The 26908-nt window shown below is 58.1% G+C and overlaps 1 protein-coding gene and 1 long non-coding RNA gene across 5 annotated transcripts in view; one reads left to right on the top strand and one right to left on the bottom strand.

Moving 5' to 3' along the window:
* Positions 1-26908, bottom strand: part of GSE1 (Gse1 coiled-coil protein) — a 414806-nt gene that overhangs the window by 104849 nt on the left and 283049 nt on the right. The gene's annotated exons all lie outside the window — the stretch shown is intronic.
* LOC117196701 (uncharacterized) lies at positions 46-8128 on the top strand. 2 transcript variants are annotated; one of them, XR_007474543.1, is made up of 3 exons: positions 46-176; positions 873-4603; positions 7960-8128. It is a non-coding gene; the product is annotated as an uncharacterized LOC117196701 (long non-coding RNA). The 2 variants fall into 2 exon arrangements; XR_004477013.2 differs by lacking the exon at positions 7960-8128 and having other exon boundaries at positions 873-6926.

Raw genomic sequence — 26908 nt, forward strand, 5'->3', positions numbered from 1 at the left:
AATGCCCAAAACAATAAAATAAAGGCAGAAGAGCGATCCGGACAGCGACGGGAAAAAAAAAAAAAAAATCAGTCTTTTTTTTTTTTTTTCCCCTCCCTAAAATGATCAAAAGGCTCTCTCTCCGGCCAGCGCCCGGGCAGTTTCGGCCACCTTGGCCCTGGCAGATCCACAATGAGGTAATTGACGACCAAGGACGGGCCGGAGCCTCCACGGCTGCCCGGTGTCTTCGCCGCGTGTGTATTTTCTGCCTTTTGGACTTGAGATGCAAATAAAAAAAGGAGGGGGGCGCACGGCGGAGGGAAGCAGGCGGGAGAGCGGAGAGGAGCGCGAGAAAAATAAAGGGGGGAGGTGAGGGTGAGGAAATTGGGGGGTTAAGATCTTCAGGGATTACTCATATGAAAGAAAAAAAGATAGAGAAAAAAGCAGCCCCCAAGACGTGCGAGTAGCAATCTCTCCTCCATTCAGCCATTTGAATGTCAAGGGCGAGGGTCAAGAGACCTGTTTCCAACAGGGTTTCACGTTCAGAACCAGAAGGAAGAAGGAAGGGGGGTCGGCGGGAGGGGGTATCTCTTGTTGCCAAGGAGAAATCGGCTTTGTTTTCGTTTCCCCTTAGCTACTGGGTGAGGAGGGGCGGGGGGGGGGGAGAAGAGGAGGGGGCGAGCGGGGAGGAGAGAGGAGAAAATTAATAGCCAAACAGCCAAGAAGTACCGAGGGGCAGATTTCTTCTCGTAAATAAGAGGCAGCGATTGCAAACAAGTCCCGGGCAGGAGAAAGCAGGCCGGCTCCCCTCCCCCTCTCGCCACCAACACCCCCCCCCTTTTTTTTTTTTTTTTTGGTTATCTCCCTGGCCCGGCGTCCCACCACTGACTCAGAGAGCAGGGGTGGGGGAAGGAGGAGAAAGAACTCGCGGGGGCTCGGGCGCCCGAGCAGAAGGAGCAGGAGAACGGGCAGGCGACAGCGCACGGCGGTGGAGAGCCCCTCGATCAATTTTCATGCAAGAATCATTATCGGTAAATTGGAAAGCTGGCTGCCTGACAGCAAATTTGTCTCCCCTAATGAAAGCGAAAGGGTAGGGGCGCAGCGGCTGGCGGCTGCAGGCGGCGGCGGCTCCTTCCGTCTCTACGCGGCATCTTCCAAGAGCTCCATGCTTCGCAGGGCGATAATAATAGTTTCACTTGCGAGCTTCCCCCCGCGCGGCTGCCGCGCCGGGCAGCATATCCACGCGGACCGGGATCGGGGCGCAGAGAGCCGGGTTCCCCTCTGCCAACGCGGGGAGAGTGATGCTGCTGGCGGCGGGGTGCTCCCCTCTGCCCCGAAGCGGGGGCCGTTTGCAAACTGTGGGCGGCTGCGGGCGCCGCCGGTCCCCCCTCCGGCTGCCCAACTCCGCGCTCTGGCCGCCCGCCCGCCCGCCCCTCCTCCCTCCCTCCCCACCCACGTCTGACAGCTGCGGGAGCTGGGAGTTCACCCGCCGCCGGGGCCTGGGAGAAGGGTCCCCAAGTCGTGCTCCGGGAGCTCTGGCCCGCCTTTTGTGAAACCCACACGGGGCTGCAGAAACACACCGGCCCGGCCCAGGGTGAGCTCCTAAGGACAGCGGCTGCCTTCTCTCCTTCTTTTCCTCTCACCCCCCCACCCCTCAAAAATCCCTGTTGCAAGTGTAATCAAATGCTTGATACCATCTCCCACACTCTCCCTGAACTGCTTGCATTATCAGATCCGGGAAGGCATGCTTCCAGGCAAATAGACCTAATAAATGCTATTACTGGGCTTCTGCAACCCCGGCTGCACCATAGTAACGAGAGCCCTGGCTAATTTGGTTGAAGAAAACGACCAACTGCACAGAGTGTGTGTGAGCGAGTGTGGAGCCTGTATCCCTCCTCCCCACCCGCCTCCCTTTCACACCAGCTCACGAAGGCCCCATGTGATAATTCCCCAAATCGAAGGGGGAAAAACCCTGCCGCCAAACCACATCCTGTGCGCTCGTTGTCCAGCCCAGCGATTTTAAAGAGACAGGACCCATTTCCCCACGCCCGCACACACACTTAAACGCACGCTGCAAAGCTGCCTCTTGATGTGACAATTTATTTTCAAGCCCTTTTACCTTATGAAGGGCCGGTCCCTCAGTGGCACAACCAACCGGAATCGCGACTTCGTAACACTAAGGGGTCACCTTTTGACCCCAGATACAATCACCTTTGTCTGTGGAACAGACCTGAGCCTGCAGGTACGCACCGCAGGTCACCGCGGCCACGACAGGCTTGGGTTCCCGCCAACGCTTTCCAGCCGCTGCGTAAATCAGGGGTCCCCAGAGGCAGCCCCGGGGGTCCCTACTAAACGCGGCGGCTTCGGGTGACAATTGCACTCCTGGAATATGATACTCTAGAGGGCGAACTGGAGGAGGTGGGCGGACTCCGCGTGCCTTCCGACCCCTCTCTGCCACTCACCCCCCCCCACGCCCACCCTGCAAGAATATCTTAAATGGGCTGGGCGGAGCGCTCGGAGCCAAGGGAGGGGTGGCGCTCCTCCCCGCCGCCACCAACGTCTGGGTGGGTGCAGCGCGCAGGCGGCTGCCTTCTCCGCCCGCTGGGCCGCCGGGGGTGCGAGGAGCATCTTTGAATCCCCCAGCCCCCGCGGCGCCCCGCCTGGCGCCCCCTCCCCGCGGGCGGCCGAGCGCGCGCGGGCACCCGGGAGGGCGCTGGGGCTGCTGACCCGGAGGAAACGGGCCGCTCGGGGCCGCCGGCGCCCGCCGCCAGCATCTGGCCGCTCCGCCCCGCGCTGACCCCGGAGGTCACGCCCGGCCCTCGGCGGCGGCGGCCCTTTGTTTCCGGGGCTGCGTGGCGGCGCGCTCAGCACTCCTCGCGCCTCCTCCTGCGCCCGCCGCCGCCTGCGGCCCTGCGAGGGAGACAACGGCCTGGCACGGCGGGGTCGGGGTCCAGCACCTGCCCGCCCGACCCCGGACCAGCGTCCGTTTCCCAGCCCGCCTTCGCCTCCCACCCACATATTTGATCATCTGTGCCCTTCTGGGAGTCGGTGGGGGGGGGGCACCAAGGCGCACAACGGACAGCCCAGGCGAGCAGCTGCCCACCCCCCCTGACTCCTCATAAGCTCGGAAAATCTCTGATTCTACTTGGGGGAAAAGAGAACTATTTTTCAAAGATCCTAACCTATCAGTTTCTGTTGTCATTCTTTTATTGGTTTTTAATTCTCCGGGATTACACGAACAACAGTAGTAATTAATACTAAACCTTCCTCTACTGTATATGCTAATGGCAGAAGCCATAAAAATTAATTTGCAAACATGTCATTACACAATAGCTGTACAGGCAATAAACCTGTAATTATGGGCCAATCACAGGCAGGGTACAGAGGGAGGGATGCTCCCCCAATCTGCTGGGTGCCCCCCTTCCCCTGCTATAGTAGAGAAGATGGTACCAGAAAGAAGCTTGCCTGCTGGGAGCCACCTGTGGAGAATGCGCCCAGACTGGGGATGGCAGAAGGGGTCTTTAGTCTTGAGTTCTAATGGCTTGGCTTCTATACAAGGCCCCCTGGAGACAGCCACTCCAGGGGAGACTGAAACTGTGGGAGGAGAGGCACGGTGAAGCCTTGGAGAGCTCCCGGGCCTGGCTGGCTGGCTGGTGGTGGGTGAGCAGAAGAGGGGGAGGGGGCAGAGAGAACAGGACTTCCCGGGTGGCGCAGTGGCTAAGAATCCGCCTGTCATTGCAGCGCACACGAGTTCAAGCCCTGGTCCGGGAAGATCCCCACGTGCCACGAAGCAACTAAGCCCGTGCGCCACAACTACTGAGCCCACGCACCACAACTACTGAAGCCCCCGCACCTGGAGCCCGTGCTCCACAACAAGAGAAGCCACGGCGATGAGAAGCCCTGCGCTCACGGCAACTAGAGAGAGCCCACGCGCAACAACGAAGACCCAATGCAGCCAAAAATAGATAAGATAAATTAATTTTTTAAAAAAAGGGAGAGAGGGAATAGGAGACCCCACACTGGCAGGCCAGCACCCGTTTATCTTTGCTTCCCGGTCAAAAGGCAAACATCTCCCCCCCCAATAAGTAGTTGAAGGCCTGCATCAAATTATCTCAAAATGCTCAGGCCAAGCCCTAATTGCTTTTAGCCACTCCCTGGGGCAGGAGGTGAGCTGTGAGATTCGAGCGATACCCTAAGTCTCCTTTGGCCCTGCGTCTGGGTGGCTCAGAGTAGGTTATTGACATTTCCTGGTGACAGGGACGTTTATAACGGAGGAAAATATGAAACCTACCATGGGAGGGTGGCTGCACCACAGCTCCCGACCTGATGCCAAAACAGCTGAAAAGTATAAAGCACCCCCGCCATGCCAAGCAGCCTGCTTAACGGGCTGCCTCGCCACTGAATGGCTCGGTTGTTTGCCATAACGTGGCTGAACGGGGGGGAGCTGGAAGGATTTTTCCTTTCCCACCGGCCCTTGTGGCTTGGCTGTCATTTTTGGAACCCATCACTAAGGCCATTCATTTCCAGGGGACTCGCCCCTCCTCGGACGGTGCCTATGGCCTGGCTAGAGGCGGAGGGGCAGCCAGTCTGGGCCCACACGTGGACCAGCTGCCAGGTGCCCAAGGTGAGAAGGACAGCACTCTTCTGGGGATTTCAGTTCCGCGGGATCATCTGCAAGGACGGGTTGCCTCTCTCCATCCCCGTTTCTCTTCCAGAGCCTGGTCACGGCAATACCCTCCTGCTCTCCCGGCTCACACCTCTGGGGAGGAGTCGGGCATTTATAGAAGAAAGGCAGCAATCGATGCCACTGAAGGGCAAACTCATGCCCACCTCCCTGAGAGACCCCTGCCCACGCTGCCAGCCAACCCAGGGGGAGAGGGAAGCGCTGGGCCTGTCCTGGGCCCAGTGGAAAGAAAAGGAAAGCGCAGCGCTTCATGTCTCAATGGGAAACAAGCTGGGGGCGGGCTGCTTCTTGGAAGCCGCGTGGAGCTCACCAGACACCCCCCAGCCAAGATGCGGGGGGGGAGGCCCTCCTTCCCCCTCTCCCCGGCTGCACCTTCAAAATGGAGGGGCCCCAGACTCCCTCTAGCGGGCCTGCCATTGCCACAGCACAGAGACAGCCTAGCCGGCCAAGAGCGTCAGCTGAATGCAGTAAAAATAGCCTCCCAGCACGTGCTGCAAACGCTGAGGCCGCAGACTGGGTCTGGATGTGCAGCGGTGTAGTGCCCGGCTCTGAGCGGGAGAGCCCAGTGCCTCTGTGTGCCCACTGGCACTCTGGTGGCGGCCCAGGCCAGGCTGCGACCTCACCTTTCTGGAGGGGGCACTGCTCCCCAAGGATTCCAGGGAAAGAAGGCGAGGGGAGGCTGGGAGGCCACGTGACTAAGCTGAAATGCCCCTTTAGGTCTGCCCCCTCCATTTCCCTCCCTGGGATAATCATGCCAGCTGATTGCTGTTCTGAGCGCTCTTCACAGAGAGCTCATTAGATCCTCATGACAACTGTGTTCAAGGTCACCCTTAGGAGTTCCATTTTCTAGATGAGGCCCAGAGAGGCCAAGCATCTTGCCCAAGGACACACAGCCAGGAAAGGGCAGAGCCGGGATTTGAAGCTGAGCTGGTTCCAGAGTCCATGTTCATAACCATCAGCTTGGAGTCGGACATACCAGAGTTCAAATTCTGGCTGGGCCCCCCACCCACCGTGTGCCCCCAGGCAGTGACATCACCATTTGAAAATGCCTCAGTTGCCTCACCTGGAAAATGGGATGAAATCAGCCCTGCGTTCCAGGAAGATGCGGGTGTGTAACCACTCTGGTGCCTGGCACAGAATAAGGACTCCATAAATAGAGCTGTAAATGACTGTGTTTGGGATAATAGTGATAATAGCAATAATAGCAGTTACCACGGGCAGGGCCTCAGGACAGCCACGCTACTAGCTTTGCTAAGGGCTTTATCTTATCTGGAACCTGCCCCCACCCCAAGGGGCAGACCTACAATGACCATCACCCCGATCTGCACACGAGGACGCAGAGGCCCCAGGAGGTGAAGCCACTCACCCAAGGGCACCCAGGGAGTAGACACACCCGCTTTCTCCCTCCGTCCAGCTCTGGTCCTTAGGTGACTGGACATGAGTGAAAGTTCTGTCTCAAGATAAGCAAGTCTGAGCTTGAAAGAGAAAGGGAGAACTTCTGCCCCGTCAAGGTGATGTCTGCAAACCCAGGTTTTGTTTCCATCTTGGCCTGGTGTGTTTACTTCTGCTTTCCTCTGCCAGTGGCTCCAGGCTCCCCACCCAGGGAGTGCTCCCAGGCTTCCCACGGCCTTGTCCACCTGTCCTGGTATGATGGGCTAATGGTGGCCCGCCAAAGTATATGTCCACCTGGAACCATGAATTGGACCTTAACTGGAAAAGGAGTCTAGGGACTTCCCTGGTGGCACAGTGGTTGAGACTCCACACTCCCAATGCAGGGGGCCCGGGTTCGATCCCTGGTCAGGGAACTAGATCCCACGTGCATGCCGCAACTAAGGAGCCCACGTGCCACAACTAAGGAGCTCGCGAGCTGCAACTAGGACCCGGTGCAACCAAATAAATAAATATTTTTTAAAAAAAGAAAGAAAGAAAAGGAGTCTGTGCAGGTGTAATTAAGTTAAGGACCTCGAGTTGACATCATCCTGAGTCATCAGGGTGCGCCCTAAAACCAATGGCAAGTAACCTTATAAAAAGAGAAGCAGACAGAAGAGAAGACACAAGGGAAAATGCCGTGTAAAGACGGAGGCAGAGGTTGGAGGGAAGCAGCCATAAGCCAAGGACACTTGGAGCCCCCAGGAGCTGGAAGAGACGGGAAGGACCCTCCCCTACGGCCGCTATAGGGAGGATGGTGGCCCTGCTGACACCTTGACTTCAGATTTCTGGCCTCCAGAACTGCGAGAGAATAAATTTCTGATGTTTCAAGCCACCCAGTTGGGGGTACTTTGTTACGGCAGCCACAGGAAACTCATACATCCTGTCACTTCTGTGAAAATGGAATGCCCTCTGTCCTGCCAACCCAGGGAGGCCCTGGGCCTTGTCCAAGGCGGGATGCCATGGGCCTTGGGCCAGCTGGGTCAATCTCTCCTTCAGGCCTGTAGCAAGGGCTGGGAAGGAAGATGAAGTGTGCCAGGCCCATGGGCAGGTGTGCACTCAGGGCACCTGCACTCCGTGAAGCTGATGTCAACCCTCCTTTCCGATGACCTGCCTGCCCTCTTGTCTCCCCCGCCGGTGACACACGTTTGTGGGCTGGGGTTTGGGCAGCGGCCTGGGCTACAGGAGATCATCGAGTATGGTAATTTGCCTGGGGAAGAGCCAGCCAGCCAGCCTTGCCCAATCAACCTATAAACTGAGGGCGCTGCTGGCCTTGAGCATCTCAGCCAGCCCCATGAGGCCCAGGGTAACAACAACAAACAAGAAGCCTGGTGGCCGGCTTTTCCCCAAACCTGTTTCCCTTCTCTCTTCGGCTCAGACCCAGACTACATTTCTCAGCCTACCACGCAGATGTGTGGGGCCAGATGACCACATTCTGGCCAAGGGAACGCAGTGGAAGTCATCACTCGCCGCCTCCACGTTCCCCTCCTGGGTCTGCCCACCAGATGTCAGCTCCCAGGATGACCTTGAACCCATGTACAGGAGACACAGCACCTCCATCACGCCCCCAACTGCTGTTGAGAGCAGAGGCCCCTGCATGGGCCCCCACTGATTATATATCACAGTGGCACACGATTAAGAAATATATTTCCACTGGGGAGTGTGTATAGAAGGCAGCTTCTAGCGTGATGAGCCACTGAGCTACCCGGGGCTCTTTGTTACAGCAGCTAATGTTACTTGCACATACATCCCAAGAGATCTCCTTTACGGATTTACTTAATGACCAGCATTGCACTGGATGCTCTGAATACATTATCTTATATCATCCTCACACTAAAAATCAATCTTTCATTACCCTCATTTTTCAGATGAGCAAACTGAGGTCCAGAGAAGTCAAGTGACTTGCCCAAGGTCATACAGCCAGTAAGAGGAAAATCCGATTGCAATCCAGACCCTGCATTTTACACTGCTCTCTCTGGTGGCCCCCTCAACTCTCTTCAGCAGGAGCTGGCAAAGGGGCTTAAACCCCCCCCCTTTTTTTTTGCGGTACGCAGGTCTCTCACTGCTGTGGCCTCTCCCGTTGCGGAGCACAGGCTCCGGACGCGCAGGCTCAGCAGCCATGGCTCACGGGCCCAGCCGCTCCGCGGCACGCGGGATCTTCCCGGACCAGGGCACGAACTCGCGTCCCCTGCATCGGCAGGCAGACTCTCAACCACTGCGCCACCAGGGAAGCCCCAAACCCCCTTTTTAATGAAAAGCCAAGCAAGGAGACAAAAACGAGCACACCGCACGTTGCTGCCTACACACAGAACCGCGTGCCTGACCTCCAGGTCGAGGCCGCCGCTGGAGCCGGATGCCGGGCCAGCTCAGGATTTGGGAGCTCTTTACAATAATGGTTTTACAAGACATACGCCATGATGTCGCCAAAGCGCTGCCTCCCCGTGGGCTGCACGGATGCCAGAGAAATCAGACAGAGACTGCGTCTGGGACTGCCGGGCCACACAGCTCCTCCCTGCGGGGGGACCCCCCGCCTGTCCTCGCCCCCGCGCCACCACCCTGGGATGCTGGCAGCCCTCAGTCTTTTCATAATCTCAGACAGCTCTGGTTGTCAACATCTTGCTGCGTGCAGAGCCAGCAAGTACAGAGCTGGCAAGCGTCTGTGGAAAGGCACGGAGGAAGGTCTCCGGGGGCTGGGGAGGGAAAACACGGGGGTCAGGCGCGGCGGCACCTTCTGTGGACACGGCGACAGCCCCTGTGTGGCCTGCCCTCTCAGATCCTACTCCAGCCGCCATCCTGCTCAGCTGCCTGGAGGCAGGCTGACAAGGCTTTCTTCTCCCCACCGGTGCCTGCCCACCAGGGACCCAGGGACCAGGCGAAAAGCCTGTGCGAGGGAAAAAGGCATTTGTGAACAGTTCTCCCCACTGCCTGCTGCTGGCGTCTGCCGAGCAAGGAGTCACTGCCGGGACATAATTAGCCGTTGGTGGATGACACACAGATCTGCCTGTCTACCTCCTGGGCCTGACTGCTTCAGGTCTGTGTAGCCCTCTGGCCAACACGATGCGGTTCTGAAGAGGTGGCTTCGTGCCTGCTTCTCTTCACGCCGGGCACAGCTTTCAGTAGGACAGAGTTGGAGTGGGGGAGCCCTGGCCCCCCTTTTATTCTTCTCTACCTGTACCTTGCAAAGAAATCCCGGTGGGCCCTCCCACTTCTTTTCCCCCTGCACCTCCCTTGCCCACCATCTCTCTGCCGTCCCCCAAGCCCTGAGCCGCCCCTTCATCCTCCGAGGGGTCATGCCTAAACTGAGGAGACTCCTGCCATGTCCCCAACAAGAGACATTCTCCCCGGAGAACAGCTCCTCTTTCGGTCGTTTTCAAAGCACAGATGCGGCACAACTGACATTGGGGCCAGATCATTCTTTCTTGTGGGGGCTGCCCTGTGCATTGCAGGCTGTTTAGCCCTGGCCTCCACCCAGGGGATGCCAGGGGCACAGCCCAGCTATGACAAGGAAAAGGTCCCCAGACATGGCCAAATTCCACCCCCCGCAGGGGTATAACAATTGCCCTGGTTGAGAGCCATTGATGTTGCATAAAGGATGCAGCTGAGAGAATTCCCTGGAGGTCCAGTGGTTAGGATTCCGCTCTTCCGCTGCCGAGGGCCTGGGTTCCATCTCTGGTCAGGGAACTAAGATGCCCCGAGATCCCCAGGCAAGCAGCTTGGTGCAGCCAGAAAGGATCCAGCCAGGGCGCTCAGTGACCGGACCTTTAGACTTAGCGCTACCGTTGGCCTCACGCAAACAAATGCTCTCTCTTGGCCCCAATTTTACCATATAAAAAATTAGAGGGGCTGGGCTTCCCTGGTGGCGCAGTGGATGGGAGTCCGCCTGCCGATGCAGGGAACGCGGGTTCGTGCCCCGGTCCGGGAGGATCCCACATGCTGCGGAGCGGCTGGGCCCGTGGGCCGTGGCCGCTGAGCCTGCGCGTCCGGAGCCTGTGCTCCGCAACGGGAGAGGCCACAGCAGTGAGAGGCCCGCGTACTGCAAAAAAAAAAAAAAAAATTAGAGGGGCTGAATGGGGTGCTGTGGTCTTCCAGCTGCCTCTGATTCTCTGAGGCTGATGGTTCCAAAGTGGGGATGAGCTTGGGATTCAGGAAATAGGGTCATAAGGAAAGGAATCTAGTGATGCCGCAGTGTCATACAGGAAAAAGGAGGGAGGGGCCGTATGTTAGAGGTGGGCGACCTCAGTGCCTCGGGGCCTTTTCTCCAATCCTCTTTCTCTCTAACCTAAACAAAACCTGCTCTGAAAAAAAGTACCCCGGCTATCAGTCATTAACACTCTAGTATGATTTAACTCCACCTCCACTGTCGTCTTACAACCAAGGCTGCGGCCCCGACTGGAGCCATCTCATGGCTAAGTGGAACGGCTGTAGGACGCATTTGGGAAAGGCAGGACAAAAGAGCCTTTCTGCCCACTGGGGTTTAAACGGTGGTTTCAATTTCATAACATCATGTGAGGTGAACTTCCGGGTGCCCTGTGTTACACACAGTCCGTTTCAACAGCTGCCACGGGGGAGGAAACAGCATCACTCAAGAGCTGGGGTTGGGAGAAGTTATGTGGCTTTGGATGAACTTGGATACGGACGCACATCCAGCAGGACCACCAACAAACCGGGCACTGGTGGCCGGCTCCCCCCGGCGTCACGACCATCAGTCTCCTGACAGCACCTGGCAAACGCCAGTTTGTGCTGAGCTAAACAGAGCGACAAGGCCAGAGCATTCTCAGTTGGTGACCACAATCCTGACCCCTGTGTCTCAAAGACAGGATTTCCGGTTGTTTGTGGGGGTGGATTATCCCAGAATCGGCTCTGCTTCAGATTTTGGTTGGGAGGCAGGATGCCTGTTCCTGGGGTTGGTGGGGGGGGAACATACACCTGTTTAATTCCATAGAGTGGGAGGCATGTGGGCTTGGGAAAGGCCGCTGGGTCCTAGCGCAGCTCCACCCCCACTGCAGGTGCAGCGTGGCTGTGGCCTTCTCTGGCCTTCAGTCTCCTCCTCGGTAGGACGCTCAGACTAAATGATCCCCCAGGCCTTCCAGCTCTGTGAGTCCATGATTAATAAAACTCAGACACACCATCTGCTCACTCTGACATTTAAGAAACAGAACAGGTTTCCGAGAAAGCTGCCCCGTGCAGCCTGCTCTTCCTCCTGCGCCCCGCTGATCGAGTGTGGGTTCACACCCTCCCCGCATCCCAGCCCCGACACACACACGCATACACAATCACACACAGAGCTGTCTCCCCTGCTCCCCCGCAGAGGTCAGAGATGCGGGAGCTAGCTGATGCCCTAGTCCAACTCGGAACCACCCGGCCTCCTTCCGGACCTTGCACCCTTTCTCATGTCCTCTCCGGCTGGAGGGCGAGACGTGCATCTTGGTAACACGGCCCCGAACTTCCCAACTCAGCTGGCAGTGACTCATCTCTCCCATCAGTTCAGCTCCTCCTCAGTGCCGGGGAGTGAGAATTGCTGCCCGCTTCACAGATGGGGAAACTGAGCTCGAGGAGGGAAGGGTCAGCCCCTAGGCCACACAGGTGACAAGGGGCGTCGCCTCGGCAGAGTAGGCGCGTGTCAAATGTTCGTGCCATGCAGGGCCGGTTCCCACAGCCCGGCTCATCACACAGGACGCCCGCGAGGCTGTATCCTGCAGATGACACCTCGCCACCCGAGGTGGCCTTGTCTCTAACACAAGGTGCTAAGAAGGCCAGAGAAGGCCACAGCCACGCTGTACCTGCAGTGGGGGTGGAGCTGCGCTAGGACCCAGCGGCCTTTCCCAAACCCACATGCCTCCCACTCTATGGGATTAAACAGGTGTATGTTCCCCCCCCAACCCCAGGAACGGTCCTCAGGCCCACTTGCTGTCAGACACAGAACACGGACCCTCCGTGCCAGGCTGATGGCCCTGCTGCGTCCGCTGAGTGGCCTACGATCAAGGGCACCTGAAGCCAGGCCGAGGGGAGGGAGGCGGGGGAGACATTCTGGGCCAGGTGAGACCTGGCCAAACTCGAGAGCTGAGCCTGGGCGGCGAGGGTAAGGTTGGACCGGTGATGGCTGTGTGGCAGCCAGGTGTCCTGATGGACCTGCTCTGTTACCTCCTCCAACTGCCCAGGTCCTGCCCCCAGCTGGGACCCAGAGAGGAGATTCCTAGGAAAGCCCCTGGGCCCAGGATCTGCGACTCCATGTGGGTTGAATCTCGGCAGACCCCACTCAAGTGCCCTCTCTCTGCGGGCCGCCCCCACGGGGTCAGCTGGATTCCAGACTCTCTCTGCTGCTCTTGCCTGGATGCTGCACTTGGCCACCAGCTCCTGCCCTGATCACACCGTCGGCCGGCCACTCCATGCCGAGCACAGACCTCCCTCTCACCCTCTGTCCCCTGCCACGCCCACTGCTCCCCCCACCCTGCTCGGAGAAGTGGCCTGGACTTCCTGTTTCTCGTAATCTCCAATAAGGTCAGCCCCAAAAGCCAGATAAAAATATCCCTCCAGCTTCTCAAGAGTACCAGGTCAAAGGGGACAGGGAAACTGGAATCCCCAGAGCTCACTGGGCCCACAGGCCACACTGGTCCCAAGGGCATGTACCATCCTATGACATTCGAACTTAGGTTATGATGGCCTTGAAGGTCAAGGGGGACAGAAAGCGAAGCCTGGGTCCCCTGTACAAGTTGGGGGTCTAAGAGAAGACCCTTCCCACAATAAGCCAAGGCCCCAGAGAAGTACCCACTCAGGGTGAGAGGAAGGGGAAGCTGGCCAGCCGAGTGCTGCCTGGGAATGTCAAATCCTGGACTGGATTAAGGAGGCTCTAGAGCGGTTGTGTCTCTAGGCCCCTACCAGCAGCACATACACGTCCACCTGAAGGAGACAACCTTCAGCCCAGGCTCAACTTACACCTCCAAATTTTTAAAAAAATATAATGACTAGCACACAGTCGAAGATAACCAGACCCCAAGAAACGCACACTTCCTGGTCGGGAGTCAGCAGCTGCAACAGCCTACAGAAGCAGATCTGCAGTGACTCGAGAGGCTGGAATTATTGAAGTCTCCGCAACTCCGCTGGCTCCCATCAAGAGAGAAGAGACAAGCCGAAGGGACGTGCAGAGAACAGGAAACCCTAACAAGAGCAGCATCAGAGTCGAACATCTCGCCAGGATGAAGTCTCCACAAGGGCAGGGACTCTGCCTGTTCACCACGACCTCCCCTAGAACCATGCCTGAGCCCCAGCGGGAGCTCAGTAGCTCCCTGTGGACTCTTTAGGACCCGAGACCCTCAGGGAGGTGAGAGTGGGGCGATCGGCCTGTTCCAGGGAAGTCTGGGGAATCATTCTAGTCAGTGAGAAAACAGGTGAGAGGAGGGGATTAACCCCAAAGTTCCCTTCACTGTGACATTTCTCTGTGCGAAGGTAGGCGCTCAGGAGAAACACAAACTCAGCCCTAGAACGGCCTCCACAGTGGAGAAGAACAACCCAGAGGTGTAATGGCTGCTGCAGAAAGCTAAATCCTTTAGGCCAGAACAAGCAACCCCTCACCGCTATAATTTCGAGTTATCCGTTCTTCACTATAATCCCTGGCCTTGGCTCTCAAAGCATCTACCAGGGAATCTTTCTGTAGGGGCAATTTTGGTGCCTGCAATTAGCTGAACAGGCATCTTTTGTCCCCACTAAAGTACTCAATTGCAGGTGTAATTAGGTTCCCTCACCCCTGAAATCTGCAGAGAGCTGCCCGCCTTGACTAACTGCACCCACAATTAAGTGCTTACGGGCATGTGGCTGGAGCCGGCAAACATGTGTGCGCAGCTAATAGCGGGGGCACCTAGCAGCCTTTCAAAAATAGACACTGTGTTGGAGAGATCCAGCCTCTTTCCATTTGTTGTTCAAACGGCTCTGTCCAGCTGGGAATAATGAGAAAAGACAAACAAGCCAATTAGGCTAGGTCCATACATAAATAAACCGCACAGCTCCTTAATTAAGCCACTTATAGGAGTGGGCAAGGCTGGGAGAAGCGGGAAGGAGAGCGATGGCCCTGTAGGGCCAGGGCCTGGCCTGGAGGAGCCGGGGGTAAGGATGCCGTTTTGGCCAAGATGGCGAAGCCAAGTGGGAGTCCTCCATCCATCACTGGGGGCTGTGGACCACTTTAGCCAAGGGATGCCGGCGGGCGTGGGGGGCAGACTTGGGGGCCGGAGGAGGACTATGGGGGTGGGGAGGGGTCTCCAGATGCTCCCCAGGGTGAGAGGGAGGTTGGGTTAGGGCAGGCAGCCTAAGTCCCGCCACCAGGAGACGGCAGTATGGGACTGAGCCTCCTTTGTCCTCTTCCATGGCTGCCTCGGCCTGGCACATGACCTCTTCCCTGAAAGCGGCCGCATCTGCTCTCTCCTCCTCTGCCGCCTCCTCCTCCCCGGGGCCTCAGAAGGGTGGTGAAGTCCACAATCAAATCACCTGCCTGTTTCCACAGCTGGGTCCCTCAAGGCGCCTTCAGTGGAGACACAGGCCCTGGCCAAGCCTCCGCAGCCACAGACTGTACCCAGGCTGTGTGGACGCACAGTTCAAGACAAAGGAGGGACACGTGTGGTCAGGGATGAGGCCAGGATGTGCCGGGGGGTAAAGGGCAGTCGGTGACGGGGGGTGATCTCTGTATCTCCGACACACCAGCAGCCCTAGCCCCATCATACACTTGCCACACTCCCTGCCACGCTGCTGCATTGCTTCTCGACAATAAAACCCAGCAGATTGCAGTCCCTGTAATCAGGAAAGGAAGCAAAGCCGCCCGCTCCCGCAGCAGTGCCTCCGAAAGTGATTTGCCTTTTGCGGAGCTCAGCAGTCCCGGCTGGAAGCAAAGGGCAAAGGCAATATTTAGATAATTAAAAACCTATTGCTGACGGGCCAGCCGGGTGGCCACAGGTGGCTTCAGGGCGGACCCGCAATGGCTCAGAGTGGCCAGCGCGCCTTCTCTCCTCCCCTTCCAGCTACGGTTAAAGGAGATAACAGGTCTGGGAGGCAGGCATGTGACCACTGGGAAATTCTGCCCCGAGAACAATGGGCCAAAGCCTGGGATTCTGGCTCCACAGTCCCTACCGGACCCGGGCCAGGCCCCGCCTCTGCCTCACCTCTCCTCCAGCCACGCCAGCCTGCCTGGACTCTTCCTGCCTCGGGGCCTTTGCACTGGCTGTGCCCTCTGCCTGGACCTCTCTTCCCCAGCTATCCACACAGCCTCCCTCCCCCCATTCAAATTCCACCTCCTCCGGAAGGCCCGCCCTGACTGCCATCCAAAGAAGTTTCACACGGCCCTCCCTAGTCACCCCATCCTCTCACTCTACAGCGGGGTTTCTGTTAACACTTGATCCCTGAATCTACACCCGACATTTTTGTCATCTTGTTCATCTTTCTCTGTGGGCCTCACCCGGCGTCTCCACCACTGCATCAGCGGTGCCTAGTGTGGTGGCCGGTGCTCCATGGGGACTTGGTTCTGAATAAGTGAATGAATGAATGATGCCGGAGTTGGATACAGAGCAACCCAGGGCATGGCCTCAGAAGGGGCACCGGGCTACAAACCAGACGGGGAAGGTACTCTGGAAGCTTCTGGGTTGGGGGGTGTCCCTCTCCGTGGGAGCTGGAGTTGGAAGGCGTCCCTGGCCGCAGCCCTCCCCCAGCTTTGCCGCCCTGGGCAGCAAAGGTGACCACAGGTCGATCTGGCCAAGCAGCCTGTGTCTCCTCACTTAGCCTCTGAATTTTTAAAGCTTGACTTGGAGCCAAGAATCACTGAGCTCCCAGGAACCCAGCCTCGCGCCTCTGTGTGACCCCCTTCCGGCTCCCCGCTCCCAGCTGATGCCTGTGAAAACCCAAACCAAGGCAGGCTCCTCACGGGGACGGCGGGAGCAGGGACTACTGCAGCACACAGATAACCTGAGGCCCCAGTCTCAGGCCCTGGGTCCTCTGCCCCATCAGACATCGCCGGCGGGGACTTCCCTGCTGGCGCAGTGGTTGAGAATCCGCCTGCCAACGCAGGGGACACGGGTTCGAGCCCTGGTCTGGGAGGATCCCACATGCCGCGGAGCAACTAGGCCCGTGAGCCACAACTACTGAGCCTGCACTCTAGAGCCCGTGCTCCACAAGAGAAGCCACCGCAGTGAGAACGAAGCCTGCGCACCACAATGAAGAGTAGCCCCCGCTCACCTCAACTAGAGAAACCGCGCAAACAGCAACGAAGACCCAACGCAGACAAAAAAAAAAAAAAAAAAAAAATCACCTGCAACTGCTTCTGGGCCCCCGAAGGGCAGGCTTGAATTTCATGTCCCCTTTGTCCCCCCACCTCTGCTTCAACGGGGCCTTCCCAGGAAACGTGATGGGCAACGGCCCCCTTCTCGCCCCACCTGTCGGGATGGGTCCTCTGACGGGCTTGGGGGCACACCTATGGCTCCAGACCCCTTGGTCTCCCGCTCCTCCAAACCCCTGGAGCGTGTGCTCCACACACAGGGCCATCCGCGCCCCGCCACCCCCCAGCATGCCAGCCCTGGAGTTTCTGAAGCCTTCCAGATCGTGACCAATGGCAGCCTTGACAGTCTGACTGGTGGCCAAGCCAGCCATGCCGCATCTCCTCGGAGGCCCCAGAGTGCCCCACCTCTCCCCAGCCCCTGCTCAGTTGGGTTGGATCACTTCTTCTTGGGTGCAGGAAACAGGTGTGACAGCCATTCCAGGCCAGGCAGCCTCCTGGGGGCCAGCTGGCCTGGGTCCAAACCCACCTGTCACTCGTGGCCCCTGACTTCTCTCCACCTCCAGTTCTTCCCAGCACTGAGTGTGGATGAAAGTGTAGAACATTCCAGCCCCCTGCCCCACGCATCCCGTTATCTGTTAACATGTGGCTAACGTCCCCACGTCACAGGCCCCGTCCGAGGTTGACTCAGGAAAGGGACCGCAAGAGCATGTGTTTGCCAAGTGGCGGACACCTTGGAGCCCCTCTTCCTCCCTGGGAATGGAGGTGGCTTGGCCCCCGAAGCTTCAGGAAGGGCCCTTGCCTCTTCCCACCCCCACGTAACCAACTTTGCCGTCAGTTCACCGAGAGGGTTCTGCTTCCCCTTTTCGAAGGAGTCCTGATCTAAGCCTGAGCGTCAGCCCACTTCCCTAAAGGAAACAAGCCAGTGGGGCCCCATGGAGAACTCAGAGCGTCCTGGCCTTTAGCCAAACCCACGGACGCTTGGCTGGTGACCTGGTCAGTTCTACGAATCCCCAGGCAGTTACTGGGCCTCCCTCTTTGGGACACTTCCCCTTAGTCGTCCCCTCCAAGTTCCCCCTGAATCTCTTTCTCATTGCCCTTGGGGCCTGCGTCACCATGGTCCCCTCCAGACACCACTGTCCTGATGACCCAGCCTTTACTGTCTCTTCCGTCTTTGAATCCCAAGGTCTGCTATACAGCAGGTAATCACTGAATGCTCGCCTGGTATACAGCAGGTGTTCCATGAATGCACGTCAGGAGACAGAGGCAGAGGCGCCGGGCCGTCAAGGCCCACACCTGCAGGAGTTGGGGAAACTGATTCTTCTGGCCCTGTAGTCATGCATCACCTTCCAGCAAAGTGAGGGTAGGGGGTGAAAAGGTGGTTCCCCAGTGGCCCCGGGGTAGGGGCTGCGTTGTTTTGGTCTCTCGGTCCCTGGGTTTGGGGCTGGGGTCTTGACCACAGGCAGCTCCAGATTAGTGGGGGTCCCACCCACTTCTGCTTTCGCTGGGTGTTACCACAAACCACCTAGCCAGCCTTCCCCTTATCAGCAACTGTCACGCCCAGAGGGCTGCGGTGGCTTTGTTTTTTCATCCCTCCCTCCAGGGAGCCCTGATAAGGAGGCCAACCTTTATCCTCTGCTGCTTCCCCTAGTAGCCTGGAAAAGCTTCCCCAGTAACTGGGGCCTGGGGCTTCTGCATGGTAACTCCACTGACCCCAGCCCTTGCCCTGCAGGAGGAAGCTGGGAGGGCCCGGTTCCCCATTCAGGCGAACCTCACCCCCCCAGGACACCTCACAGTGGCCCCAGGAGGCCAAGATGGTGGCCTGGAAGGGGCGTGCTGGGTGGAAAGCCAGGCCTGACAGCTGGTGGGTCTCCGCGAGAAAGCCTGTTTGCAGGACTAGCTCGCTGGCTGGTTTATAATCTTGGCACCGCTGAGCAGGAAGCGTGGAGCCAGCCAGAAGCGCAGAGGGCAAGCCTTGCTCGTGACCCCGCCCCCCCCATCTCAACAGCAGCCTCTCTTCCCTGTCTCGGTGCCGGGAGCCCTTCGGCGCAGGGGCCGGGTCTCGCTTATGTCTGCATCCAGCATCAGGGAGAAGCCTGGTCTAGGGAGTTGCTCAGAGGGCTGTGGGCTGCGTGCAGAAGCGAGAGTCCTGTTCCGTCAGCTGGTAAGGAGCCTGCGCCTCACCACACACACCTGGCCCTCTAGCTCACAGCCCCTAACGCTCCATCCCAAACAGCCCCGAGTGCCTATCCATCAGCAAAAGAACGGATAGAAGGACTTCCCTGGTGGCTCAGTGGTTGAGAATCTACCTACCAATGCAGGGGACACGTGTTCGAGCCCTGGTCCGGCAAGATCCCACATACTGCGGAACAACGAAGCCCGTGCACCACAACTACTGAGCCTGAGCTCTAGAGCCCACGAGCCACAACCACGGAGCCTGCGTGCCACAACTACTGAAGCCCGCGTGCCTAGAGCCCGCGCTCTGCAACAAGAGAAGCCACTGCAATGAGAAGCCCACGCACCGCAACGAAGAGTAGCCCCCGCTCGCCGCAACTAGAGAAAGCCCGCGCGCAGCAACGAAGACCCAACAACGAAGACCCAATGCAGCCAAAAATAAATTAAAAAATAAATAAATTTATATTAAGAAAAAAGAACGGATGGACAGCTGCGCTCTCACACAGGAATATTGCTCAGCAAACTGGACAAGTGTCACAGACAGAATGTTGCCCAGAGGCACCCAGGCTGCAGAGCACCCTCGGTACACACAACTCCCTTTGCACGAGGTCCCAGTGCACGCGAAGCTCCCCAAGGACACGTGCAGAAGAACGGGAGGTAGGGGCGCGCACAGATGCGGGCACACCCACGTGCGTCGCATTGTCCACAACAGGCCAAACGCGAAAGCAACTGTGCCCACCAACAGATGAACGCATAAACAAATATGCTATCCACATACAACGGAATGGTATTCAGCCTTAAAAAAGAAACGAAGCACTGCCACCTGCTACCACATGGATGAACCTTGAAGACACTGTGCCGAGTGAGATAAGCCAGTTACGAAAGGACAAATCCTGTATGAGTCCACGGATATGAGGTCCCTAGAGGAGTCACAGTCATAGAGACAGAAAGTAGGATGGTGGGCTTCCAGGGGCTGGGGGAGGGGGCTGGGGAGTTCCGTTTAGGAAGATGGATGGTGGGAACGCTCGTGTAACACTGAACACTGATCTGAACATCGAAAAATGGGTGAGACGCTAAATTTTCTGTATATTTTAACCACAGTTTGAAAATAAGCAGCAGCTAACCTCGAGGGATGGAAGGCAGATCAGTGGCCGGGGTGGGGAGAAGACTGGCCGGGTACACCTGGGAAGGAACTTTCTGGAGTGACAGCAATTTCCATACCTGGATTGAGATGGTGATTACACAGATGTGCACATACGTGTCAAAGGCCAAAGAACAGAACGCTTTAAATGGGGGCATTTTAGTAAACACAAACCCTACCTCAAAAAAGCTGATTTTAAACGGTAAAAAAACCTTCGAACGCTCGCCTCAATGCACATACGTTTTTATTTACAAGGTATTTTTATGTACTCTATATTAATCATCTCTCCGTTATAAAACATATGCAAAAAGAGGGTTTTTTGAAGAGATGAGAAACATAGAGTTCTAGCATATTCTTCCTGAGTTAATGGGTCGCTGGGTCCCCGCTTTGGAAGACAGGGGTCACGGCAGTCTGTGGGAGATTCCAAGTGCTGGGGGAGCTCGAGAGGAAGAGCTGGGGTGCGGGGCCGGGTTAGGGGCACGGGGGGCCCGCCCTGTAGAGAATCGCAAGGCCCTGCCGTCTGCTGATGCGGGCCCGAGACCAAGGCCACGGGCACAGGACGTGCAGGCGGGGAGCAGTTCGGTACCACACAGCCCTTCCCTCTCTGCCCCACACATATAAGATGTAACCCTCCCCCCCGAAAAAAAATACCCACATGGGCAAGTGTGCCAGAATGTTCCCTATGGAGTCCAGAGCCCCAGGCCAGAGGGATGGGCGCATCCTACCTTTCCTGGGGGGCTCAGCCTCTGCCCCGGGTGGCAGCTGGAAGCAACGTGGTGGAGAGGCAATCCCAGACCCGAGGTGGGTAGGGGTGGGAGATGGGGGAGCCCAGCTTCACGAGGCTTGGGGGCAGGATAGGAGCACCCGGGTTCAAACCCTGCTCTACCGCTGTTCGGCCGCGTGGCCCTGGCTGCATCCCTGTGTGTTCAGTTTCTCCGTATTTAAGGGGGGTGACGATGGTCCTCCGGCTGGTACTTTCTCCCTGGCCTCCGCCCACCCCGACTCCGGCCCCTTCTCCCTCAGGCTCCGTGGGGCACCCGGGGAAGGACAGTCTCTGCAGCCCAAGTTCAAGTCCACGGGGCGGGTCTGTGTTTATCTTTAAGTCGTCCTTTTCCTGCCCCGGGTCCAGCACCTGGCCCCTCCCTGGGCCCATTGTCTCAGGACCCAGGGCCATCCGGTCATCCTGGGGGAGAACAAGGGAGCCCCCCACCCCCATTTCCTCACACCGGCTTGGACTCCAAGTCCCTGACCCAGCCCTTGGCCAAATAAACAGAAGCGCACACAAAAGACATCCCGGCACAGACCTCAGGGCAGCGAGGGGCAGCTCGAGGGCGGAAGCGGGGCGGGGCACGACTCCCAGAGCCTTCTGCTCAGGATGCCCTGGGGCCGTCCGCCACCCCACCAGTCCGTGGGTGCCCGGGAGCCAGGGCCCATCCAGAAAGGTCTGTCGGCAGCGCTGCCCGAGGACCCTGCCTGGATGGCTGAAGCCCTCCTGAGTAAGAGGCCCTGTGTCCAGTGAGGGCAGCCCACCACCCCAGGGTATGAGACGCCACTGCTGATGCCGCCTGCACCCCACCACAGGCTGCCCTGGTGGGTTACGCTGCACCTGATACTCTCTGTCCCACGACTGGGGGACAGCGGAGGGGCATTCCCCACCGTCTCTCGGGGGCCGCCAGCAAGGCCAAGTCCCAGCTGCCTACATGGGGCTCAAGGACGCCCCCTCTATCAGCTCCTTCCCTTCCCCATCTCCTGTCCCCCCCTGGTGTCTCCTGGGATCACCTCCCAAATGAAGCTCTTGCACCCAAGTCCTGAATCCGGGCAACTAAATCCAGCCAAAGGCAGGTGTGTGCCAACAGCATCCCTGCGCGGGTGTGGGGGGGGGTGTCAGCGGGCACGACAAACTCAGTGAGGCACAGGGCTGCTTCATGCCCTCCAGGCAATGGCGGGGGTGGGGGGTGGGCGGGGAAGAAGCCAGAAGACAAAGTACCCCCAGGGGAGGTGCTGGGGCTCAGCCCTGGGACAGGGAACAGGAAAAGACTTGTCCTCACTTGGACCTCATGGCGTCTCCCTGCCTCAGATGGGTTTGGATTTTCTCTCCTCCCATTAGACCCGACTATCTCCAAAGAATTGCAGGGTGGTAGCTGTAATTGCTTCCTTCTCATTCCATCCATTAACGGGAACTCAGGTCCACGGGCTGGCTGCCTACTGAGGCTTCAGGTAGCAATTTTCCATTTGTGTTTCAAATTTTAATGAACACGCCTGTCCCCTGGGCCCAAGACGTGGGCTGTGAGTGGGTCGCAGGCGTGCCACCCAAGGCTGGGGCTCCCATGGGATTTCCACCAGAGCCTGACTTCTCCAGGGAATAGCTCTGAAGAAAAATGGTCCTCACCGCAGCCTCCCCGGCTCCCAGCGCCCCGCCCCACTGGCTCCGTGTTGTGTCGAGTAGGCTGCAAATCGTAAGATTATTATTTCTTTCCGACAGCCCCGAAGTATCCTATATCCCAAGATGGAGAGTAAAGTTCAGCTCTGATAAGATTGCATCACCGGGGAGGAGATACATTCTCACCCTTGCTCCCTCGGCCTCCTCCGGCTCACATAATTCCTTTCTGATCTTACCCAGGGCATCCAGTCAGGCTGGGAGGCAAACGGGATAAATCCATTTTAGAGAGATTGATCAATATCGTTAGAAACCTTTTAAATGGTTCCACCGGCTTCAAGGAGCCGAGGCAGACAGCTGAGCTGGAAATTGGGGGGCCAGGGGTGACCGGAGGGCAGGCGCTACCCGTAGGGGTTTTCAGAGAGTCCTCCCATTTCCTACCAGCCTTCAAGAGCTGGTTCTGATCAGGGCGAGGAGGCTGGGCACATGTGCGCAGGTCACGCACTGCTCAAGGAGCTGGGCTGAGGGGCTCGCAGGCTGAAGCCTGGCGGCTCCTGAGCTCATGACCTGGAGAAAACAGGAGGACACGTGCTCCTCCCGACATGGGCAGGAGCTGCCCAGCTCCCAGGGCCAGGTGCCAGTGGGGAAGGCAGACCCTGTGGAACCAGAGCTTCAGACTTTTGAAAGACAAGCTAGAAACCTGGGTTAAAAAAAAAAAAAAAAATCCCTGGACTTTTAAACATTGGCAATAATTTTTAAAAAATAAATAAAGTGCTGTGTGGGGACCAAGTAAAACACAGCTGCAGGCCAAGTATTGAGGTCTTCCACCAGCCCCAACCGCGAGGCTCTGCTCCTTCTTAGGACCTGCTACCCACCTGCCGCCGAGCCACCCCCTCACACTGCATCCCGCCGCCTCTCTGCGGAAACTCTCCCACGGCCTGACCCCCTTTTCTCTCATACCCCCAGCATAATCCACCTGTCAGCTCCTCCTTCAAAACGTGCCTGGAGTTGGACTACCTCTGACTCAGTCCTGCTAGCCTGGACTATTGCAGTACCTCCTCGCTGGTCTCCTGCTGCCACCAGCGCCCCCTGCAGTCTATTCTCAGTACAGCAGCCCGAGGAGGGCTGTCCCACCATCTCACCCTCGCTGGACTCCTGGCTTTCACTCCTGCCTCAGGGCCTTTGCACTTGCCCTTCCCTTGTTGTAACCTGGTCACCTCCTCTGCCAGACATCCACGTGACCACAGAGGGGCTCTATTAATAATCACACTGGAATAAGAGGCACAAATTGGGACTGCCTGCGGCAAACAGGATGTCCCCATCACCTTTTGTTTCTTCCAGGCTCTGCTAAAGGGTATCAGAAAACCCTTCCCTGGACACATCCCATAAAAAAAAGCAATTCCCACTCCCGCTGCCCTGAGCCCCCTTACCCTGTTACATTTTCTCCACATCACTTTTCACCATCAAACCTTGTGCTTGTTTATTTATCTGGTTTTGTTTGTTTTTTATCTACAGCCTCCATTAGACTGTAAACTCCATGAGGGCAGGGATTTTTGTCTGAGAAGCTCACTAATTGCCATGTGCCCAGGCAAGAAAGCACTAAATGGGTGAATGTCTCCCCATTTCCTTCAGGGTCCCTGCTTAGAAGCTGCTTAGAATGATGTTCAAGGCCCCTCACATCCCTACCCATCTCTCCAGCTGTATCCCCAATTCTCCCTCTGCGATGAACTGCCTGCAGTGTGTTCAGCACAACTCTATGCACATTCTCTTCTTTTCCCAAAAAGCCCTTCTCTTCCCCATCTACCAGGCAAACTCCTATTCATCCTTTAAAACCCAGTGAGAAAATCCCCTACTTCAGGAAACATTCCCTCTGTCCCTACTCCCGACTACAGTTAACCCCTCCTTCCACTACCACTCCCATATGTGCTAATGTTAGCATTTACAGCCTTCCATGTCCGTCTTCCAGGGCACAGTCTGCTGTGTCCCTCAGATTCCATGTGCCTGCGCTTTGCAGTCAGCCCACTGTTGTCATTCAAAGCTCCCCACCAAGGGCAGCTGATGGTCCCAGGAAAAAGGCATTGTTGCCACAATCGCTCCCCAGGGCGGCTTGATTCAGGGGTGGAAGGAAAGGAATTGCCTTCTGGACGTCTCTGTGCTCTCTGGCACGGAGTGACCCCCTGCTCTGAGATGCCAGTGGTGCTGGGAGAGAACACCAGGAGACCCAGCTGCCGCCCCCGCTCTGGGCATGCTGCCCTCGTCCTCACCCCCCCTCCCTGGGAGGGTGCGTCTCAGAGCAAATCTCTCTTCACCGTGTCATCTTGGCTTCCCTCCCCCACGGCAGGGGCAGCACCTTTCCCATAAATCATCTGCTAAGAGCGCAGGCGGCCCTAGAGCCTCTTGCACGTGGGTGCACACGGGTCAGGGGGCCAGGGCCGGGGAGGCAGGAGAGGCCAGCGGGAGCCTGGCAGACGATTCCTCCAGGAAGCACGAGGCATCTGTCCTGCCTGCAACCAGCTGCCCCTGCTTGAAGGGCCTCCCGCTGCTCTAGGAAGACAAGGAGGTGAGAGCGGGTCGGGGCGGCACCTGACCCATTGGGAGAGAAGGCCACTCGGAGGCGGGGAGTGGCCAGCGCGCCCCTCCCCAAATCCCTGCGCCCACAGCCGACGACATTTTTATAACACTGTTTTGGCACGTCCACTGTGAACTTAATTTAACATCCATGTTGCTGCTACTTAATTAAATAGATGAACTCATTCTACATTTACAAGTCTTCATTCATCCTGAACAAAACTGGCCATGTTTGGTTCTTTATACACTAGCAGCTCCCTGGAACAAATGGTGGCCTTTTCGAGTTAACGGCGGGGACAGGTTAAAAGCTAATTATCGGCTCCGGTTGCCTGTGTGAGAGAGCAGACGTCTTTATCCATCATCAGAAGTGAGGCGAGGGGCCGTCGAGTTCCACTTTCCCAGCCAGAGGGCGGTGGGGCTGGCAGCCCCTGCCTCTACCCAGGCCTGAACCCTCCATGGTGGGTGGGCTCCTGCCTCTGCACGGGGGCTCTTTCCATCCCCACCCACCGCCCCTCTCTCCTTGGGAGTGTTCACCTGTCCCACCTCCAGCCCCAGCTACCTGCATCACTCCACAGGGGTCCCATCAGGCGGCTGGGCTGCGTGCGTGTGTGTCCGCCCTTCCCAGCCAAAGCAATCGATCTGAGAATGGGGTCTGTGGTCTACATTTCTGCAGCCCCCTGAGGGCTGGGGGCAAGGGGCGTGGTGGGACCAGCTGGGCCCAGGCTGCCAGGGCGTCCTTATCTCACGGGGTTGGGGTTAGGGTTAGGTTTCCCCGAGCTAACCCTGGGGAGTGCCCAAACCAGGCCCTGGCACACAGTAGGTGCTCAGTACCTGTAGCAGGTACTAGCGTGTCTCCTAGTTTGCTGCTGGGCACAAAAGGCCTGTCTTGTAAAGAGAAAGTCAGGGACCAGCTGCCGTGACCCAGGGAGATCACGGCTCTGGCCGTCTCAAGGCAACCCTACCGGATTGGGACCAGCTCTGCCCTGACTGGCAGACGGAGGGGTAGCTTGGGGGCCTTCACCGCCCGCCACACGCCAGCCCCGGGTTGTAGGTTCCCAGAACATGAAGTCTGTGGCGAGGTGACTGGGGCACCCAGCCCACATTCCGCCAGGTGCTGCTCTAAGCGTTTCCAGGTCAGCCTCACAGCAACCCTGTGCAGGGAGGGACTACTCCTACCCCCACTTTACAGGAAGAAATTGAGCCCAGAGAGGTTAAATAGCTTGCCCAGGGTCACACAGCCAGCAACCGTGGAGAAGAGATTCTAACCCAGACATTCGGGGGGCAGAGCCCACAGTCTAAGCACCCCCAGGGGTGTGTGGCTGTGTCTGGGCTCCGTCTGAGACTCTGACCCCCAGGCACGTGGGCAGTGCCCCCCCCAGACACCCTGAAGAGCTGACCCCCCAAAGGAAAGCTTGCTGACCTACCACGGGGGTCCTGCCCCCATGGAATAAGAAAGCCTGGTGTCGGCCCTCCTTGCATCTGTCAAGATGCTGCTGGCCACCAGGCAGGCAGCTGGGCCCCGGCTGACGGCCAGCTCTCCTACAAAGCCCTGCTCTCCAGCCGGGCCGGTCACCACTCCGCCCCCTGACCCTTTGGGGCCTCTGCCAGAGAGGGCTCGGGCGTGGGAGAGGGGAGCGAAGCCCAGCAGAGGAATCATCTGTGCTTCCCAAGGCAGTCACCCCACCAGCCTGGGCCGCAGACAAGTGGGACAGAGGGGTCCAGCTGCAGGCAGGGGCGTGGTGTGTCGCCAACGGCTCCCTCGGGCCAAACGAGGCCACCGAGCTGCCCAGAGGCCACTGGCCCCCGCCCACTGGGCCAGGGCTCCATGTGGAGGCCGGGAGGCTGTGAATCGAGCGAGGCCGGCAGGCGCTGACATAACCTCCACAGCCAGTTGCCCAGCAGCCGGATCGCCCCAGGAGCGGTTGCTTGTTGGGAAGAGGGGAGCCGGCCGGGGGTCACTCACGAGCTTCCATCCTGGGTGGATTCACTAACGGCAAATCCCGCAGCCCCGGGGGCGGGGCAGGGGGTGGCGGCAGGGAGAGCCCAGAAATGCCCAGATGAGGCTCCAGCCGCCCTAGACCAGCCCCGAGGTGTGGGCTGGCCGCCTCAGTTTCCCCAGGGGGTGGACGCCCCGCCCACCTCCCCCCCCAGGTTGTGGAGAGGCCATCAGACCCCCCAGGAGAAGCCAGCTGGCCCCTCGGCCCTCTCCCCCTTGTAACTACAGGCCCGTGCCCTGGCTTCCCAGACCAGGAAAGCGAACAGGTCAGAGCGATACAAACTGCCTGCTTCCCGGAACCCATGAGTGGACAC

The sequence above is a fragment of the Orcinus orca genome, chromosome 20 (assembly GCF_937001465.1).
Source record: "Orcinus orca chromosome 20, mOrcOrc1.1, whole genome shotgun sequence".
Lineage (NCBI taxonomy): Eukaryota > Metazoa > Chordata > Mammalia > Artiodactyla > Delphinidae > Orcinus > Orcinus orca.